This window comes from Bufo gargarizans, chromosome 2, assembly GCF_014858855.1.
Source record: "Bufo gargarizans isolate SCDJY-AF-19 chromosome 2, ASM1485885v1, whole genome shotgun sequence".
NCBI lineage: Eukaryota > Metazoa > Chordata > Amphibia > Anura > Bufonidae > Bufo > Bufo gargarizans.
In genome coordinates this window covers 293,355,601-293,370,650 of record NC_058081.1, presented here as the reverse complement: position 1 = coordinate 293,370,650, position 15,050 = coordinate 293,355,601, and the positions used below count along the sequence as shown (strand labels likewise).

Genomic DNA, 15,050 nt, shown 5'->3' with positions numbered 1-15,050 from the left:
TGAAATGTTGTGTTTTTAGATCTACATTTTAGTTTATATGTTTTAGAAATATTCCCTCAAAGAATATTTTTTCTGAGTACAATGCAAAAACATAAAACACAAAATAAATGCTCATTGGTTGGCATCTGAACAGGCTAAAAGGGATTTTCTGGGACTTAGAAATCAATGGCTTATCTTCAAGATAAGTCATCCATCTCAGATTGATTGAGCTCTAATACCAAACACCCCTACAAATTGGCTGTTTAGGGAAGTGGATGGGGACAGTGGATGGGGACAGAAGCTGGGACACTGCAGCTCAACTCTCATTTACTTGGAGTAGATCAGTGCTGGAAACTACTGTACAAAGTAGATGGAGCCTTCCATCGACTGCAAAGTTTCTTTTGACGGTGGCTGTCAGAAAAGAGCTGAACCATGGGAGTATCGGATATCAGATCCCCAAGATCTGATATTGATGACCTATCCTGAGGTCGGATATGCAGTACTTTTTAGTCCAGCGGCTTTCGCTGTGCACCGCCGTGCTGCGCCAGAGCTCCGCCCCGTCCCCATTTTGTGAAAGCAGGCGTATCGCGGGCCTCAATCAATATTTGGTGGAAGCAGGTATATCAATCCCCTTAATCAGTATTTTGTGGAAGCAGGTGTATTGCAGGCCTCAATCAGTATTTTGTGGCAGCAGGTATGTTGTGGAAGCAGGTATATCACACCTTTCAATCAGTATTTTGTGGAAGCAGGTATATAGAACCCCTTAATCAGTATTTGGTGGAATCCGGTATATCAAAACACTTAATCAGTATTTTGTGGAAGCAGGTGTATTGCAGGCCTCAAGCAATCTTTTGTTGAAGCAGGTATATCAATCCTCTTAATCAGTATTTTGTGGAAGCAGGTATATCAATCCCCTTAATCAGTATTTTGTGGAAGCAGGTATATCGAACCCCTTAATCATTATTTTGTGGAAGCAGGTGTACCGCAGGCCTCAATCAATATTTGGTGGAAGCTGGCATATCAATCCCCTAATCAGTATTTTGTGGAAGCAGGTACATCAATCCCCTTAATCAGTATTTTGTGGAAGCAGGTATATCGCACCCCTCCATCTGTATTTTGTGGAAGAAGGTATATCAAACCCCTTAATCAGTATTTGGCGGAATCAGGTATATTGCAGGCCTCAATCAATATTTGGTGGAAGCAGGTTTATCAATCCCATTCTTTCTAACTACTGCAGGCTGGCTACCATTATTTTCATGGGCTGGTTGACACGGCACGGGTGGCAACTAATATTATGCACACCTATGATATGCATTCAGCTATATGTTACTTTGGGTAATTTTACATCAGACTCACTAGAGTGTGGTTTAGCACCTTAGATTTTCTGGTTTGTTCCCCTGTCAGTACGGTGCATGTGAGGGTGGGGACTGCTGCTCAGATACACGGGGCGTCCCGTCCTCCCATGACCGTGTGCCTTATGTCATTGTATGTTTATTTTTCATGTATTAATGAAACTATATATATTTTAGATGAGTGTCTTCCTCATTCTTTTTGGGGTTATTGTTATTTTTTTGGTCTTATCAATCCCCTTAATCAGCATTTTGTGGAAGCAGGTATATAGAACCCCACAATCAGTATTTTGTGGAAGCAGGTATTTCAAACCCCTTAATCAGTATTTTGCAGAAGCAAGTATATCGCAGGCCTTAATCAATATTTAGTGGAAGCAGGTATATCAATCCCCTCAATAAGTATTTTGTGGAAGCAGGTATAACACACCCCCAATCAGTATTTTGTGGAAACAGGTATATAGAACCCCATAATCAATATTTTGCGGAAGCAGGTATATTGCAGGCCTCAATCAATATTTGGTGGAAGCGGGTATATCAAACCTTTTAATCAGTATTTTGTGGAAGCGGTGTATCACAGGCCTCAATCAATATTTGGTGGAAGCAGGTATTATCAATCCCCTTAATCAGAATTTTGTGGAAGCAGGTATATTGCACCCCTCAATCTGTATTTTGTGGAAGCAGGTATTTCAAACCCCTTAATCAGTATTTTTTGGAAGCAGGTGTATCACAGGCCTCAATCAATATTTGGTGAAAGCAGGTATATCAACCCCCTTAATCAGTATTTTGTGGAAGCAGGTATATAGAACCCCTTAATCAATATTTAGTGGAAGCAGGTATCTCAAACCCCTTAATCAGTATTTTGTGGAAGCAGGTATATTGCACTCCTCAATCAGTTTTTTGGGGGGGCAACAGGTATATCACACCGTTACAAATATTTGTTCCAATAGCGCTTGTTCCACTATATACCTGCAGAACCGCACACAACAGCTGTACAATACAAATGCACTATAATCACAAAATAGGTAAAAATACGGCTCTCATCTGCCCCTTCTCTGCTGTGAGCTCAGAATAGCCGCACCAGGCTGCGAACAACTTGAAATCCAAATGAAGAGCAAAAGTTTCGGAGAGGTTAAAACTGTACTTTATTTAAGCGGTTAAAAATACATCCAGTATAACTAATCTTAGTCTACGCGTTCCGTGCTACCTGAGATATAAGCCCTTACACATGACCTAGTAAGACACAACTGAGTGCAGCAGATATAGTGGGTCAGCACCTGTGCTCCTGATTAGGCTATCACCTGACCCAAAATAAATGCCGTCATCTACATGTATCAAATCTTCAAGTAATCAAATAAAAAGCCATATGCTTCATTTACTAAAAACATGTCTATATTCGACAATACATCTAAGATGGGAAACATATATTCCTATATCTGATTAGATTACTGCTGTAAAATTAAATCCAGTCTTTTATTCAGTCCCTCTGACTGACGTCTACTCAGCTGGAAAATCCAGAACGACTCCCTGTTTCCTCCTGTGATCACCTCCTCTCCTGGGTGCTTTAACTTTTTTGATCCCCTGTACTAGCATACCGGATATGTCCCCACCATGTGAAACCACAAAGTGCAGGCTGGCCGCAGACACCCCACGGCTCCCATGGTGCGGCACGTCCGAAATATGCTTGTGTATTCTCACCTTGATGGCATTGGTAGTGCAGCCCACATACTGTAAGATACAAGTCCCACATGTGATTAAATATACTGCATATGTAGTGTTACAGTTAAGATATTTGAAAATCCTTACCATTGGCAGTGGACTTAAATGACCTAGCTGCCACAATATGGTCACATCACACACATTTAGCATGTCCACATCTGTAATTACCATTTGTTTTTAGCCAATTTGGCTGTGATATTTTTCTATCTTGGTAGAGACTTGGACTAACGTATGTAGCTACTGTAGGAGCTCTCCGGGCCGCACACCTGACACCTCCCGCTGCTATTTTTGCTTCTGCGACTGTGGCTATATGCACATCCACCTTTAGGAAACCCATAGCAGGTAATACTATATTACACAGACTATATCACTCACCACACACTGTACATAATATACCCAAGGGTGAGATGATCCGCGCCAGATGGAATTGTACAGAGGTAAATTCCTTTATGGTAGAAGCAGATGTTATTATGAATAGATTGGCACAGATGGCATATTCACGAAAACATGTTGGCAGGTATATACAACAAACATAAGATATGGACAGGAACCTGCTAGTTTATCCGGTAATGAAACAGGAACACATTAAGCCACAGATATTGTCAGATATGACTCCCCAGAGTACTTTTGTGACACAATATAGTGTTGAGTATCCCAAAATTTGCAAGATCATTAAACGACACTTCCCGATTCTGGCTTTTGATAAACAATGGGTGAAAATAGCAGCGGGAGGTGTCAGGTGCGCTGCCCGGAGAGCTCCCACAGTAGCCACGTACTTTAGTCCGAGTCTTTACCAAGATAGAAAAATACTGCAGCCAAATTGGCTAAAAACAAAGGGGAGTTACAGATGTGGACATGCTAAATGTGTGTGCTGTGACCATATTGTGGTAGCTAGGTCATTTAAGTCCACTGCCAATGGTAAGGATTTTCAAATAAAATCCTATTTTAACTGTAACACTACATATGCAGTATATTTAATCACATGTGGGACTTGTAACTAACAGTATGTGGGCTCCACTACCAATGCCATCAAGGTGAGAATACGCAAGCATATTTCGGACGTGCCGCACCATGGGAGCCACGGGGTGTCTGCGGCCAGCCTGCACTTTGTGGTTTCCCATAGTGGGGACACATCTGGTATGTTAGTACAGGGGATCGAAAGAGTTAAAGCACCCAGGAGAGGAGGTGATCACAGGAGGAAACTCCTGAACAGGGAGTCGTTCTGGATTTTCCAGCTGAGTAGACGTCAGTCAGAGGGACTGAATAAAAGACTGGATTTAATTTTACAGCAATAATCTAATCAGATATAGAAATATATGTTTCCCATCTTAGATGTATTGTCGAATATAGACATGTTTTTAGTAAATGAAGCATATGGCTTTTTATTTGATTACTTTAAGATTAGATACATGTAGATGGCGGCATTTATTTTGGGTCAGATGATAGCCCAATCAGGAGCACAGGTGCTGACCCACTATATCTGCTGCACTCAGTTGTGTCTTACTAGGTTATGTGTAAGGGCTTACATCTCAGGTAGCCCGGAACGTGTAGACTAAGACTGGTTATACTGGATGTATTTTTAACCGCTTAAATAAAGTACAGTTTTAATCTCTGCAAAACTGAGCTGGATTTTTGATCTTCATTTAAATGCACTATAATATACTTTCTATGTTAGAAAGTATAAGTATATCACACACCTCAGTATATCACACCTATCGATAGGACAACTGTACCAGTCCTTATAAGGACTTTTGTGGCCCTATTAGCTAGCTTTTGGTGTCCCTAACAGTCTGTCCCTGCTCCACACAGCAACCTCTCTCTACACTGGCAAAACACAGAATGAAAATGGCTGCCAGATCGGGTTCTGTTATAGGGTAGTTGTGTCCATATGCTGAAATATCTCAATTGGCTGTCCTGTCCCACCTGATGGATGTGTCATGGGTCAAAGTTCGTAGCAATGCAAAAAAATATGGAGCATGCGAACATTGCCATATGTTCGCATGTTCGGCAAATCACGAACGCGCAAAGTTCCCCAGGAAACGACCGCCGGGCGAACAGCTAGGCCATCTCTATCTAAGTCCCAGAAACATATAGAGAGTTTAATAAATTACCTATAGCTTGTAACATTAGTATGACAGTAACATACAGGGTCATCTATATAGACCGGCATTTTGGACTTCGGTCTTAATAACCCGTATAGCTGGCAGGAGATTTGCCAAAATTATGAAGAGGAGCAGGCCTCTCCATAGCTTTTGCGCATCCACCGCCAGTCTAAATGTAAGCCATCTTCCTTGCTGTCTTACATTTAGACTATTTTCTACGCCTAAGACAGGCGTAGAAAATGATGAATGAGACAGGTCTGCCAGCCCGACCACGCCACGCATACTTTTTTTTAGCCTTGGCGTGAGCTGGGAAAAGTCACAGATTGGGACTCAAATAACCTTTGCACCGCAATCTGTGCCAGAAATACGCCTAATATCGGCTTATTTCTGGAGAGTAAATGACCCCCATAGTTGTTTTTTTTTTTTCATTCTTTCTGTAAAATCTAGAATTGCTTATTGACAAGACCAGGTTATGGTAGAAAACATTTCTTGCTGTAACCCAAAACAATAATTCCATTATAATTCCCTGTGAGTATGGAGGATTTTTTTTAGGAAGGATTCTGTGGATTGTTTCTGATTAGTTCTAGTTGCATTTATCCAGCATACATAAGAAAATTATAAAGGCTGACAATATTTCAGTCAGCATACTAATAAAGTGAAACAGATATGTGGATGGACATTATTATATACAGTAGAATACCGCACCATACCTGTTACATCCAGTCACGTCTCCTGTGATGTAGACTTTCCTCAACGTCGTCATTCAAAGATAAGACCGTCATGATACCTTCTTTCAGTCTCTTCTCGTCTCTGCAGAGTTTCACATAAAAAAAATGGTCTCCTCACTTTACTATCATCCTCTCCTTCCTGGTGTCTCAACACTGTCATCCTGCTGCCCCCCAATACTGTGCTAGAGTGAGACAAAGAGTCCCCCCATTCCCCATATTATTCCCCCTGTATATTATAATGGCCCCCTCTTTATCATTAATGTAATGGCCCCTCTTTATTATTAATATAATGGCCCCCTCTTTATTATTAATATAATGGCCCCCTCTGTATTAGTATTGTTATTAATATATTGGCCCCTCTTTATTATTAATGTAATGGCCCCCTCTTTATTATTAATATAATGGCCCCCTCTTTATTATTAATGTTATGGCCCCTCTTTAATAACAAAGAGGGGGCCAATACATTAATAACAAAGAGGAGGCCATTATATTAATAATAATGTATTGGCCCCCTCTGTATTATTAATATATTGGCCCCCTCTTTATTATTAATATAATGCCCCCCTCTCTATTATTAATGTAATGTCCCCCTCTTTGTTATTAATGTAATGGCCGCCTCTCCACTCTTATTACTATGATGTCCAGTCAGTGGTCCTCCTCTTTCTGCTCCTCCCCCACCCCCATGGTGCCCCCAGTCCCTCTGCAATTAGGGTATGGTACATAAAAAAATAATAATAATAATACTTACCTCTCTTCATCAGAGCTTATGGCATCCCAGCGCAGGCGGTCACGAACGCCTCACTGTGCCTTCCCGCGCCGTTTCATTTTGCAAGATCCGACGCAGGAGGTGAGGTAATTGATTTGTGACCGAGTCCTGCGTCGCTCTACTGCCTTATAGGCTTCAGGCCTAGTGGCCTGAAGCCTATGAGGCATAATGGTGGGGACGGGAGCCATAGCCTCATTGAAATTTCTGCTGTCTGGCGCCCCCTGCAATTTGGCGCCAGGGGCAACGATCCCCATCAGCCCCCTCATGCTATACCACTGCAAGGAAGACAATGATAAATGGTGCCTTTACTGAGGAAAGGAAGAAGGAAAGAAATACACTAAAACTACACTTGGGATCCTGACAGCTATGGCATCATACATGCTTCTGATACATTATAAACACACAATTAGTAAGCTAGCACCTGTCACCAGGATCTTGGACTATTATGTACAGTAATACATGAGTAGTACTGCAGAGAAGGAGTACAGTTCTCTATTTTTTTATTTTTCTACTGCCCCTGTCAGTGCTTATAATACATAGTCTTGACTGTTAAGCACGACTTATGAGTGCTCTCCATTCTATACGCAAGCTCAAAAGTCCAGAGACAGCGCTGACATGGGGGAACAGGGACCAGTAGGCAAATATAACGGCAAATATAACATAGCAATCTGTACTAATCAAGTATTACTGCAGATAGGAGTCCAAGATCATGGTGACAAAGTCTAAGATTAAGATAAAACAGAGCACCCGTTTATCTGGAGGGGGGTGGTAAAATACAGTTCTACACAATGAGTCATATAGCCTAAGGCCAGCTCCATCCACTTAAATGTTTATAAGCTACAATACCAGGCACAACCCAATGACAAGAGTGGTGTCCATGTTAAATTGTTTTGTAGTCGGAAAACCTTTTAATCTAACATCTAATGTGGCTTTTGCATAATAACATAATTTCAACCAAAGAATAAGTGGGTATAGGAAGGGAAAAGCCAGAATTCCACCCATTTTCATAGGCATTAGGGCTTATTCACACGACCGTATGGTCGCTGTGCCCATGTTGTGGACCGCAAATAGTGGCCTGCAAAAGACGAGCACCGGCGGTGTGAACTACGCATCACAGAGGCTGAGCCATTGACTTGGCATGAATCGGAAGCCCACAGAAACACTCGGAAGCCCTTCTGTGGGCTTTCGGGTCCATGTATCCGCACCACAAAAGATAGGACATGTCCTATCTTTTGTCGTGTCTTGCGGATCGCAGACCTATTCAAGTCAATGGGTCCGCACCACAACACAAAGTTCCTATGGCCAGTGCCCGTGTTTCGCAGACCGGCGACCATACAATCATGTGAATGGGCTATTAATGTTATTTAGTTCTTAGAAATAATCAAAGCCTTTTGTTTTAAAATGATCCTCTGTTCCTGCTGTGACCATGTCTTGAGGTAGACTAATCCACAGATGAACAGTTCTTGGTGAAGAAGCTTTGTGACCTCTAGAGACTGAACTTTTTTTCTCCATGCGAAGGAAGACCCCTGTTGTCTTTTGAGGGAATTTTACATGAAACAGCTTTTCACCATATGTTTCGTACGGGCAGTTTATATTTTTATATAGATTAATCATATTCCCCCTTAGCTGCACCAAAGCTTTGTAAAGTGGTAATATTATGTTTTTATAAAACGCCATAGCAGATAGCGCAGGCGTTTCAGACTGAGGATGGGCATCAGGGGTTGCTAGATGGCCTTTCTGGCTGGCTGACCAAGTTAGTGCAGAGCAGGAAAGGGTGTAAAGGCTGGGGGTGGTCAAGCCAGGGCGCCCCTCCTCTTCCCCCCTTAGAGTTAATAAAAAGGAGGGTCTCCTGGGTTTTGGCCTCTTGCTCCAGCACCTAGCAGTGGGAAGCTTTTCCGCCCTCCCTCCCATTATGCAGTATTTGCTGTTGGTTTGATGTTTCCATTGCTTTTCTAATTAAGTCACAGCTGGAGGTCGGTGTTTTAAGAAAATGGTACAGCGGAGGAGAAGGCGGACTTGCGCATCAATGTTTGGTGCGGCATAGCGCTTCTCGCTCTCCGGCATTTAACAGTTGGATGGTTGTTAAAGAGTTAACAAAAAAAGAAGAAGATAAATAAAGCCGTGACCGACTTTGCACCCACAAAAACGTCTTGCTGTGTTTTATTTCTGGCAGACAGACAGGGTTAGTTCTGTAAAGGTCAGATGTCGTCAGTCTGCCCAACTAATGCATGTCCTATTTAACATTTTCCCAACAGTAATAAAACACAAGAAAAACTATGAAAATGAACTAATAAAACCCATAAAACTGTGGTGGAATTGCGTTTTTTCCAATTTTGATTTTTTTTTTAAGCTTCCCACTACATTGTGCTCAACAGTACATGGTGCCATACTTTCCCCACAAAGAACAAGCCTTCATATGTCTATATGAACAAAAAAAATAGTTATGATGACTTCAAGGAAGCAGGGGGTAAAAAACTAAAACAAAAGCAAAAACTGAAAATTGCCGTGTCAGGAAGGGGTTAATACATGATAATATCCTGTTTTCCTTAGAAGCCATTGACATTACATGCTGTTATTTAAAGGGGTTCTCTGGGAATTCAGAAAATGGAAATACTTAAATATTACTTTATTATAAATATGTTCCCAAATACCTTTCATTAGTTATAATAGCTTATTTTCTCTGGGGAGAAATCATTAGGATAAATAAAATAGCCGCTGTCCTATTTGTACACACAAAACCTTCCTAATCACACATGACTACTTCACAACACTGAGGTAAAGACCTGCCTCATCCTCCTCTCTGCTCTGCTTGTCAGGGATTATGATCCTGAATACAGCTAATAAGATCTTCAGCTAAATCTCTGTAGAAATTGAGTTTATAAGGAGACATGAAGTAAAGAGAGGAGGTGGGGATGTGGATAAAGAGCAGCACCTGTATGCAGTTTCCATTACCATAGTCCCACATTACCACAGTCTGTCCTGCCATCCTCTGTACTTCATGTCTCCTCATAAACTCCATTCCAACAGAGATTCAGCTGAAGATCATATCATCTGTGTATGGGATCATAATCCCTGACAAGTAGGAGAGGAGAATGAGGCAGCTCTGTAGCTCAGTGCTCTGAAGTAACTTATCCTGCTGTGTGATTAGAACAGGTTTTGTGTGTACTAATAGGACGGCAGCCATTTTATTTCCTCTAATGATTGCTCCAGAACAAAACAATTCATTAAAACTAGACCAAAAGTTTGGACACACCTTCTCATTCAAAGAGTTTTCTTCATTTTCATGACTATGAAAATTGTAGATTCACACTAAAGGCATCAAAACTATGAATTAACACATGTGGAATTATATACATAACAAAAAAGTGTGAAACAACTGAAAATATTTCATATTCTAGGTTCTTCAAAGTAGCCACCTTTTGCTTTGATTACTGCTTTGCGCACTCTTGGCATTCTCTTTATGAGCTTCAAGAGGTAGTCACCTGAAATGGTCTTCCAACAGTCTTGAAGGAGTTCCCAGAGATGCTTAGCACTTGTTGGCCCTTTTGCCTTCACTCTGCGGTCCAGCTCACCCTAAAACAATTCTATAAGGGGTTCAGGTCCGGTGACTGTGGAGGCCAGGTCATCTGGAGCAGCACCCCATCACTCTCCTTCATGGTCAAATAGCCCTTACACAGCCTGGAGGTGTGTTTGGGGTCGTTGTCCTGTTGAAAAATAAATGATGGTCCAACTAAACGCAAACCGTATGGATAGCATGCCGCTGCAAGATGCTGTGGTAGCCATGCTGGTTCAGTATGCCTTCAATTTTGAATAAATCCCCAACAGTGTCACCAGCAAAGCACCCCCACACCATCACACCTCCTCCTCCATGCTTCACGGTGGGAACCAGGCATGTAGAGTCCATCCGTTCACCTTTTCTGCGTCGCACAAAGACACGGTGGTTGGAACCAAAGATCTCAAATTTGGACTCATCAGACCAAAGCACAGATTTCCACTGGTCTAATGTCCATTCCTTGTGTTCTTTAGCCCAAACAAGTCTCTTCTGCTTGTTGCCTGTCCTTAGCAGTGGTTTCCTAGCAGATATTCTACCATGAAGGCCTGATTCACACAGTCTCCTCTTAACAGCTGTTCTAGAGATGTGTCTGCTGCTAGAACTCTGTGTGGCATTGGCCTGGTCTCTAATCTGAGCTGCTGTTAACCTGCGATTTCTGAGGCTGGTGACTCGGATGAACTTATCCTCAGCAGCAGAGGTGACTCTTGGTCTTCCTTTCCTGGGGCGGTCCGCATGTGAGCCAGTTTCTTTGCAGCGCTTGATGGTTTTTGTGACTGCACTTGGGGACACTTCCAAAGTTTTCCCAATTTTTCGGACTGACTGACCTTTCTTAAAGTAATGATGGCCACTCATTTTTCTTTACTTAGCTGCTTTTCTCTTGCCATAATAAAAATTATATTCAGTAGGACTATCAGCTGTGTATCCACCTGACTTCTCCACAACGCAACTGATGGTCCCAACCCCATTTATAAGGCAAGAAATCCCACTTATTAAACCTGACAGGGCACACCTGTGAAGTGAAAACCATTTCAGGTGACTACCTCTTGAAGCTAATCAAGAGAATGCCAAGAGTGTGCAAAGCAGTAATCAAAGTAAAAGGTGGCTACTTTGAAGAACCTAGAATATGACATATTTTAAGTTGTTTCACACTTTTTTGTTATGTATATAATTCCACATGTGTTAATTCATAGTTTTGATGATTTCAGTGTGAATCTACAATTTTCATAGTCATGAAAATAAAGAAAACTCTTTGAATGAGAAGGTGTGTCCAAACTTTTGGTCTGAACTGTATGATACATGTAAATATTATGTACTCAAATTCATATTTTTACATTTATCCACATTGAATCTTATGCACAAGCATAACATGGCATGGAAGATGGATCTCACAGGCCGGAAGCTGTATGAGTAATACACACAGTATTATTCATACAGCCAATGCATTCCAATACAGAAGTATTGGAATGCATTGTAAAGGATTAGACCCCCCAAAAGTTCAAGTCCCAAAGTGGGACAAAAAATAAAGTGAAAAAAAAGTTGAAAAAACAAAGTCCCCCCCCCCAAAAAAAATTACAAGTTTGAAGTAAAAATAAACATAAACGTCATTTTCCCCAAATAAAGTGAAAAAAAATTGGTAAAAAATATAGGGAAAAAGAAAGAATACATATTAGGTATCGCCGCGTCCATATCGTCCGGCTCTATAAACATATCACATGACCTAACCCCTCAGATGAACACTGTAAAAAATAAAAAATAAAAACAAAAAGCACAACAGCAAGCGATCAAAAAGGCGTTTGCCCACCAAAATAGTACCAATCTTACCATCACCTCATCCCGCAAAAAATTAGCCCCTACCTGAGACAAAAAGCGTTTATTATGTAAAACTTACATAAATAAAAAAGTATACATATTTGGTATTGCCGCGTTCGTATCGACCGGCTCTATAAAAATATCACATGACCTAACCCCTCAGATGAACACCGTAAAAAATTAAAAATTAAAACTGTGCTAAATAAACCATTTTTTGTCACCTTACATCACAAAAAGTGTAATAGTAAGAGATCAAAAACACGCACCCCAAAATAGTGCCAATAAAACAGACATCTCATCATGCAAAAATCATACCCTACCCAAGGTAATCGCCTAAAAACTGAAAAAATTATGGCTCTCAGACTATGGAAACACTAAAACATGATTTTTTTTTTTGCTTCAAAAAATAAATCATTGCGTAAAACTTACATAAATAAAAAAAGTATACATATTAGGTATCGCCGCATCCGTGACAACCTGGTCTATAAAAATATCACATGATCTAACCTGTCGGATGAATGTTGTAAATAAAATATAAAAATGGTGCCAAACCAGCTATTTCTTGTTATCTTGCCTCACAAAAAGTGTAATATAGAGCAAACTAAAATCATATGTACCCTAAACTAGTACCAACAATACTGACACCCTATCCCGTAGTTTCTAAAATTGGGCCACTTTTTTGGAGTTTCTACTCTAGGGGTGCATTAGGGGGGCTTCAAATGGGACATGGTGTCAAAAAAAACTGTCCAGCAAAATCTGCCTTTCAAAAACCGTATGGCATTCCTTTCCTTCTGCTCCCTGCAGTGTGCCCGTACAGTAGTTTACGACCACATATGGGGTGTTTCCATAAACTACAGAATCAGGGTCATAAATATTGAGTTTGGTTTGGCTGTTAACCCTTGCTTTGTAACTGGAAAAAAATTATTAAAATAGAAAATCTGCCAAAAAGTGAAATTTTGAAATTGTATCTCTATTTTCCATTAATTCTTGTGGAACACCTAAAGGGTTAACAACGTTTGTAAAATCAGTTTTGAATACCTTGAGGGGTGTAGTTTCCTAGATGGGGTGACTTTTATGGAGTTTCTACTCTAGGGGTGCATCAGGGGGGCTTCAAATGGGACATGGTGTAAAAAAAAAACAGTCCAGCAAAATCTGCCTTCCAAAAACCGTATGGCATTCCTTTCCTTCTGCGCCCTGCCGTGTGCCCGTACAGTAGTTTACGACCACATATGGGGTGTTTCTGTAAACTACAGAATCAGGGCCATAAACATTGAGTTTGGTTTGGCTGTTAACCCTTGCTTTGTAACTGGAAAAAAATTATTAAAATGGAAAATCTGCTAAAAAGTTAAATTTTGAAATTGCATCTCTATTTTCCATTAATTCTTGTGGAACACCTAAAGGGTTAACAAAGTTTGTAAAATCAGTTTTGAATACCTTGAAGGGTGTAGTTTATAGAATGGGGTCATTTTTGGGTGGTTTCTATTATGTAAGCCTTGCAAAGTAACTTCAGACCTGAACTGGTCCCTAAAAATTGGGTTTTTGAAAATTTCTGAAAAATTTCAAGATTTGCTTCTAAACTTCTAAGCCTTGTAATATCCCCAAAAAATAAAATATCATTCCCAAAATGATCCAAACATGAAGTAGACATAAGGGGAATGTAAAGTAATAACTATTTTTGGAGGTATTACTATGTATTATAGAAGTAGAAAAATGGAAACTTGGAAATTTGCACTTTTTTACAAATTTTGGGTAAATTTGGTATTTTTTTTATAAATAAAAATGATTTTGTTTTACTTCATTTTACCAGTGTCATGAAGTACAATATGTGATGAAAAAAGCGTTTTAAACTTATCAGTACTTAAAGTGACACTGGTCAGATTTGCAAAAAATGGCCAAGTCCGTAAGGTGAAATAGGGCCGAGTCCTTAAGGGGTTAATCAAATTTTCAGTATCATTGATAAATAAGTTAAATAATACTGGGTGGTATAATTATTTTATTTCTCAGGCCTACTGATTTGCTTTCTAAATATGTTACCCCACATCAACCTAGAGGAATGTTAAGCTGCTCAGTGTGTAGAAAATGTGTTTATTATTGAAACCTGTTCTATTGCTTCTTTCCTTTCCAAGTATGGAGTCTTGATCGAACTGTCAAATAATTATAAAAATGTAACAAACACTGTGACCCATGACATTTGTTGTGAGTAACCTGACATGTAAAATGATATATTGCTGCAATAAAGCCTCTAATACAGTCTTTAGTAACTTGAAACAATGAAAAAGTTTGGAACAAGAGTCTTGAAAAGAAGCATATTTGGATGTCTTGACATTTCTGAATAAAGATCTGGTGGAAAAATGAACTATTTACCCATGATGGATGCATATTTCATGATCAATCTCTTTAAAGCAATAAAGAACATCCTTTTAGTTTCTTAAATTTTTGGGCTTGCTTTGCTTAGTTAAAAGTCTTAACTGAGTTTATAACGGGGGTGATTCTGCATAGCAATGATCATCACCCCTTAAAAATAGTGCACTTGAACAGACCCCTTGTGTTTTGCACTTGGACTGTTAATTTGCCAGTAAAGCTAGCTGGACACATATTCTATGTTGCAATAGAAACCTGAAGAGCTGTTTGCAGACTGCTTCCAGTAACGTACCCTAATGCACCACTGCTGTTACTGGAGCCTGCTGTGGTAAGCCTTCCAAGACTGGTGAAAAATCCCTGAGTATCTTTCAAATAGTGCCAGACCACTTTCAGTGTGTTCCCATACTCATGTTGCACAGATTGAAAGTATGACCAGAAACTGAGACTCTGTCAGGCTTGTGGAGGCCCTGCATTTAACACATACAGTACTATGAGATGCTCTTTGAGCTTCGCAGAAATTGCATGCCTAATTGTGTGCCATTGCTTGTAAACTAACAGCAAAGTGCCTATTAGAGACGGAAAACTACAAAACTATGTAACCATAGGGACTGTAACCACCAAGATGTGTGCCTATCCTTGTAACTGCCAAAGCTGCATGCCCAAATATGACTGGAAGTGCCAAGCTCA

At 40.3% G+C, this 15,050-nt stretch overlaps 1 protein-coding gene across 2 annotated transcripts in view; it reads right to left on the bottom strand.

Annotated features, from left to right (window-relative positions):
• The window catches only part of LOC122927985 (monocarboxylate transporter 2-like), a 93,942-nt gene that overhangs the window by 23,690 nt on the left and 55,202 nt on the right, over positions 1-15,050 (bottom strand). The window lies entirely within an intron of this gene.